This window comes from Sapajus apella, unplaced genomic scaffold (assembly GCF_009761245.1).
Source record: "Sapajus apella isolate SASKATOON/1434 unplaced genomic scaffold, GSC_monkey_1.0 scaffold6, whole genome shotgun sequence".
NCBI lineage: Eukaryota > Metazoa > Chordata > Mammalia > Primates > Cebidae > Sapajus > Sapajus apella.
In genome coordinates, this window is record NW_022436946.1 from 68,176,227 (window position 1) to 68,183,283 (window position 7,057).

At 42.1% G+C, this 7,057-nt stretch overlaps 1 pseudogene; it reads left to right on the forward strand.

Moving 5' to 3' along the window:
- The first annotated feature begins 594 nt into the window (after positions 1-594).
- Positions 595-2,314, forward strand: LOC116549084 (annotated as a pseudogene).
- Positions 2,315-7,057: the final 4,743 nt, after the last annotated feature.

Sequence of the window (7,057 nt, forward strand, 5' to 3'; positions counted from 1 at the left end):
TTTAATCAATTCAACAACATGTAGCCTTTTTATCTGAAATGAAATTTTGCTAGCATACAGACATGAAGTGTATTGGTTTTCATAATCTTTTTTGCATTTCTTTTTTTTTCAGTGTTTCACACAAATAGATTTCATAAGATACATGTAAAAATACAAACGGGCAATCCATTCCTTTTGCTTAGTCTGTTAGAATATTAACTAAAAAATGTCCCTGCGGTGTCCTGAAAAAACAATTGGTAAGATTGGGTCTAGTGTAAGAGTATATGGATCCTCCTTTTAGTGCTTTTTAAAGTGTGCATTATGTAAATGTGCTTAATTTCTCTGTCAGAGTATCCAGAAAAAGAAATGAACAGCTGGGTCAAGGAGAGAAAAATTGTTGTGAGGGATGATGCATGGGGGTACCTCCTGAGATAGACAAGCACAATGGCAACAGAGAAGAAAACGTCAGTGTAAGTTGCCAATTGTATAGCAGATAATTTGCAGTCGTGTGGTAAACAGACCTTCAATTCCCAGGCACACCTAGAGCCAAGGGTTTCTAATAGTCCTGAGTTGTCACAGGCTTTCTTCAATTGCTGAATTTATCAGATTTAATTTCCATTTACATCTATCATAAGATGTCTGTGTATATTTGTACTTTTCTCATTTTAAAGAACAAGAATCTTGTCTACCCATTGGCATGGCCTCTGGCGCAGCAATGTAGGCTCCTGTTCCTGCCGCAGCTCTCCCCCTCTTTCTCTGCCCGCCAGAGCCCAGAGTTGGCCCACCATGACTTTACTGACTACTGCTGCCCAGTTCTTGGGAGCAAAGGAACATATCTTGTCTTGTTCTTGCTGCCTGGTAGGCCAGTACCTCCTCTAGGAATTTGGAAGACATATTGGCTTACCTGATACCCAAGGAGCAGGCCAGAATTAAGATCTTCAGACAGCAACAAGAGGGTGGTGGGCCAAACTACTATGCACATGATGTGTGGTGACCTGAGAGGAATGAAGGCATGGTATATGAAACATCAGTCCTTAATCCTAATGAAGGCATCCATTTCTGAGGCTTTAGTGTCCCTGAGTGCCAAAAACTGCCACCCAAGTTTAAGGGTAAGAAAGAATCCCTGCTGGAGGGCTTATTTCAGCCGCTGGTGACTGAATACATCCCAACAGAGGAAACAGGTATCTTGGCTTTCAAAAGAATGGGCAAAGAGGGCAGCTCTACCATCCCATGTGGTCACCCTGCTAGACAACTTTCCCACCAATATACATCCCATGTCTCAGCTCAGTGCAGCCTTTACAGCCCTCAACAGTGAAAGTAACACTGCCTGAGCATATGCAGAAGGTATCAAGCACTAAGAGCTGATTTATGAAGACTGTGTGGATCTGATCACAAAGCTACCTGTGTTACAGCAAAGATCTACCAAAATCTCTAAGAGGGCAGCAGCAGTATTGGGGCCAGCATAGCTCAGCTATACGGTCCCACAATTTCACCAACATGTTAGGCTATACTGATGCTCAGTTCACTGAGTTCATGCACCCATACCACACCATCCACAGTGACCGTGAAGGCAGAAATGTAAGTGCTCATACCAGCAACTTGTTGGGCAGTGCCCCTTCAAGCCCTTATCTGTCCTTTGCAACTGCCACGAATGGGTTGGCAGACCCTCTATGTGTACTAGCAAATCAGGAAGTACTTGACTGGCTAACTCAACTACAGAAGGAAGTTAGCAAAGATGTGGCAGATGAGAAGTTATGAGACTATACCTGGAATACAGTCAATCCAGACGAGTTGTTCCAGGCTATAGCCATGTAGTACTAAAGAGGACAGATCCATGATGTACCTGCAGTGACAGTTTGCTCTGAAACACCACATAATGACTCATGTTAATTTGATTGCTCAACCACACAAGATTGTGCCCAATATCCTCTTAGAGAATGGCAAGGCCAAGAATCCTTGGCCCAGTGCAGACACTCACAGGGAGGTACTGCTCCAGTACTGTGGCATGATGGAAATGAATTACTGCGCTGTCCTGTTCAGAGTGTCTCGGGCACTGGGTGTTCTGGCACAGCTCATCTGAAGTCATGCCCTAGGATTCCCTCTAGAAAGGCCCACACCCAAGAGCATAGATGCTCTGATGAAGTTTGTGGACTCTAAGTCGGGGTAAAACTGGAGACTGGGGGGGAAACTAACTACCAGAAAGTGAGGATGCTTAAAAAAAGAAAAAAAACAAGAAAGTCTACTTTTAAGGGGCCTTTAAAGAATTAAGATTAAATTGTTCTGAGGCACTGATAATGGATTTGAGGTTAAAATATAAATTAAGACTCTAAAACATGAAAAATCTAACCAACTCCCTTCCCTTGCCTGGTATGAGTTGCCCATCAACTGCAGAATGACCATGACTAATGCACGTGTAATGGGTTAAGTTTGGTCCACGCACCATCTCAGAGTGAGAATCTGGCTTCTCTTTCCCTGGGTCAAAGCTGGTTGTGAAGAGTGTGCAGTCACTTCTGAGATTTTGCTTCTACTCTGTCAAGTGCTCAATAAGCCAGCAAACCAGGACTCTGCCCCTTCTGTTTCCATAGGAATGATGTTGGATAGTCAGCTGTACCAAGTCCCTCGGCCCTCTCCCCTGCACACCAACACCTTCTAGCAAGACCTATTAACCAATAGGTTAAGAGGTGGATATGCTTTGGCAATTTTTTATGCTACCAGGTGAGCATAAAGGGATGATATTTGTTGTAACTGGCACCCAGTGTTTGATTTCTCTTTTCAAAACTCTCCTATTAAAATTAATGTCTCAGAGTGTCCTGTTTCCCAGCACTTTAATACTCACCCCCATTCAGACTTTCTCCACCTGTTCCACCTCAAGCTGAGGATGTTTGTGGCCTTGGTCCTCACCAGAGACCTCTTTCAACAGGTCTGTTTGATCTGTGGTCCCAGTCGTTGGGTTTTATCCATGCTTAATGTGAGCTAAATAATTCCTTCCACAGAACATAAGCCACCACCCTCTGACCTTCCCCTGCCCTTCTAAGATGCTGGGGGTGTAAATAGGGACTCAGGAATGATAACATGATAGCTTCAGGGTCTGGTCAGGAGCATGAGCATCTCTTTTGGAACAAGGAAATACTTCAAGATTGGACATGGTCTCCTTTGATTACTGGTCCTGGAGTGGAGAGAATTAAAAATCTCTCTTTATCCCCTGCCTCAAGAAAATGCTCCCTTATTTATCAACATCCTTTTCCTGTCCCAGGCTCAAGAGCTCACAGTACATTGCTTGTCTTAGAACGCCCTTTGCACAGGCTTTCAGAAATTCAGAAGGCCTTTTCATTAAGAAAGGATTAAGATACGTTCCTGCTGTGCCCCTTTCTTCCCTCCAAATTCCTGCTGTGTTTGTGTGGATCCACCATCCCTAGAACCACACTGTTGAGATGGACACAGTGTAAGCTCCTGGGTAACTGTCAAGTCAGGATGCAGACTTCTTCAGGTTGCTCTGTATAAAATGTAAAGTAAATATTTTTATTAACAATGAAAAAAAAAAGAATACCAGACACTCTGATCTGGCTTTGCAAGTGACCATATATATCTGAAATAACTTCTCGTTATAGTAGAAGACAGAGAAATTATCCAGATAATGCAATAATTTAGGGCATTAAAATGAGTTTCTATGTAATACATTATAAATGTTATGCATGTATGTAATAACTACATACTCACAAAAGGGTGTCTCTGCTACTGAGAAAATTATTTTCACCTACATAATAATAATTATCTAGCGTTTATTAAGCACCACTAGATGCCTGACGTCATTCTAAGTGTTCTACATATGCCGTCTTTTAATCCTAACAGCAGCCCTCTAAACTGATCCTATATTATCTTCACAGAGCACAGAAGAGTAAACATTATGTCCAAGGTCAGCCAGCATTCAATCCCAAGCAGTCTGGCTCTGTAGTATATAGTCTTACCACAACAAACCATAACATCTCATTTGACCTAGTTATATAGGTACTATTATATCCATTTTTCAGATGAGAAAAATGAGGCTCGGTGGTATTACTTAACTTTCAAGCTTCCTCTGCTAACATATGATAGATACCATGAGTCAAGTCTAATCCTTCTGATTCTGAAGTCCATGCTCATAGCAAATTATGAGCTTATAAAACCACTACAGATTCCTAAAGGCAGGACCACTGTGTAAGATGTGAAAGTTACTATGACCATCAAAAGCAATACAAGCAAAAGGGAACAAATTATATTAGTGGCCTGACTCACACCATCTCATTGAGGTGGCTCAGCCCTAGATAGGACCAGGATTTTTTCAACACTAATCACAGGGCAATGGTCCTAGGCCCAACCTTCCACCTGGCCCAGAACTACTATTGTCAACACAAAAGATGGCCTTTGTTTTTCTGAATTTTACAAACCCTTGTAGCAGTTTCTCTGTCTCCAGGAGTGGTCACAAGGCTAGCCAGAGGAAATGCAACCCGGAGACCCAAACCTGGATTCAAAACAGAAACTGCCCGAAGGGTTGAGTCAGGAGTTGTGTCCCTACAGAGCTCTTTGATCCTGCGAGAGGAAATTATTGGCACAAAGGAAAAGAGAGGCAGATTATAGATGAGAAGGTCTTTGTTGCTGAAGGTCTTTTCCTTCTAGATGCACATTCTGGATTTCAGAGTAACTGTTTCCTGCTGAGCTTCAATGGGCCAGGCCTCTGCCTCTTCACAAAAAAGTAGGAGAATTTTGAACTCAAACATAAAAGCAGAGCAGCAGGCCACAGCGTCTACAGCTCAGGCCTGCTGGGAGTCCCAGCCAGTTCAGACACCATATGTGTCCTGCTTATCCATCTGGTACTTTGGACAAGGCCAAACAAAACAGTGAAAATAAATGGCAGAGTAAAGTCTTTTGCCCTGGCCCTGAAACACACACTGACCTCACCTCACAGAGTTTTTCTGTAAATCATTTGGATTATAAGTAGTTTGATTTAAAGTGTAAGAGTCCAATCTATACAAAACTTGAAAAGGGGAGAAAAAAAGTTCCAACATTACATCTGATTAGCAGGCAAATCACCTTAGATCTATCCCTTTCACTTACCAATATTACTCCATAAATTAAAACTTGAAATCCAGTGAAACCATAGAAACATGTAGCTTAACCACATGTGAATCCAAACCAAAACAACCATAGTTTATACAACCACTACAAAAGCTTCTGCATTCTTAAACTATATTTTATGGGGGATTGGACCCACTTATTTGAGCAAAAGTCAACACAGTAAATTTTTATGTAAAAAGAAGAATCCATAATCTCTGAAAGTTCATTCTACATCTTAATTGTCTATGTAATTTCAACTTTGATTAACTTTAGACTACTCATTAAGGCCAATATATCTCTATGGCTGATACTCTCAATGAACTTAGTTTGTATATATAATTAAGAATTGCTTAACCACAAGGATACATTCTGAGAAATTTATGTTTCAGGTAATTCCTCATTGTGGGATCATGAAGTGTATTTACACAAACCAGTATGGCAGTGGTTCCCAACATTTAGGGCACGAGGGACTGGTTTCGTGGAAGATAATCTTTCCACGGACCTGGAGCGGCAGGAGCAGGGACAGTCTGGGGATGAAACTGTTCCACCTCCCTGATTCTCATAAGGAGCAGCAACCTAGACCCCTCGCATGCTCAGCTCACAATAGTTGGCCCTCCTATGAGAATCTAATGCTTCTGCTGTCTGACAGGAGGTGGAGCTCAGACAGTAATGCTTGCTCTCTGGCCCACTGACCTCTTGTTTACTGCTATATGGCCTGTTTTCTAACAGGTCACAAACCACTACCAGTCTGTGACAGAATGGGGGTACAGATGTTGGGAACCCCTGTTATATAGTATACCGTGCCAGACACTTAGGCTGCATGGCATAGCCTATTGTTTCTGGGCTACACACCTGTGCAGCATGTTACCGTAGTGAACACTGCAGGCAACTATAACACAATAGTATCTGTGCATCTAAACACAGAAAAAATAATGCATTGTGTTATGACTTCATGATGGCTATATCACTAAGGGATAGGAATTTTTCAGCTCCATTATAATCTTATGGGACCACGGTTATCTATGCAGTCCATTGTTTACCAAAACATAGTTGTGTGGTGCATGACAGTATGTAAGTTACTTTCAATAGACCAAACATTAGCCTTCAACTATCCCCAGTTTCTCAGTCTCAGCACTATTGACATTTTAGACCCGATAAGCCCATTGTGGGGGATTATCCTGTGCATTGCCAGGCATTTATCACCACACTTAGTCTCTACCCACTTGAATGCCACTAGCACTGCCTCCCATTTGTGAAGACACCAAATGTCTCAATATATTGTCAGATGTCCCTGAGGAGTGAATTGAAATTACCCCTGCTTGAGAGCCACTGGTTTATATACTGAGAGTAACTTTTTAATGCTGATCTACTCCTTCTCGTTTATACATAATCATTCAGTAACAGCTAAAACTCAATAGTATAAGGCAATGAATAGATCCATTACTGGATTTTTAATCTAAGTTATAAACGTATCTTCTGAACTTATAATGTTATAATAGTTTCTGAATGTCATGAAAATTCAACCATACACAAAAGGCTATGTATTATATAATGGTAGAGTTTATTCCAGGCCCACTGACAAGTCTGTCTTCACTAAGGTTAACCCTCCATACACAGCCTGGGGGTATAATGACAGATGACTGGGCAGGTGGGAGGATGGATGTGAAGACAGGAAAAGCCGCAAGAATGTAGAGTCCCGATAAATAAGCAACAACAAGGAAGGGGACCCAGGTGGCAGAGGTTCCCAGGTGGGGAAGAACAATGAACAATTGAGAGATGGCTAACCACAAATTACCTGAGGGCACAAGGACCTCATCCTGAGGGCACAAAGGCCTGCATGCTGCCCCGCTCCAGCCCCTTCCTCTTTGCAGACAGCCTCTTCTCTGCTGTGCTGCCAGTTGCAATCTTGCAACATATTTTCTTACTTTCTGTAATAAATCTGCTTTTCTTCACCTACAACTGTCTTGCAAATTCCTTTACTGTCTGT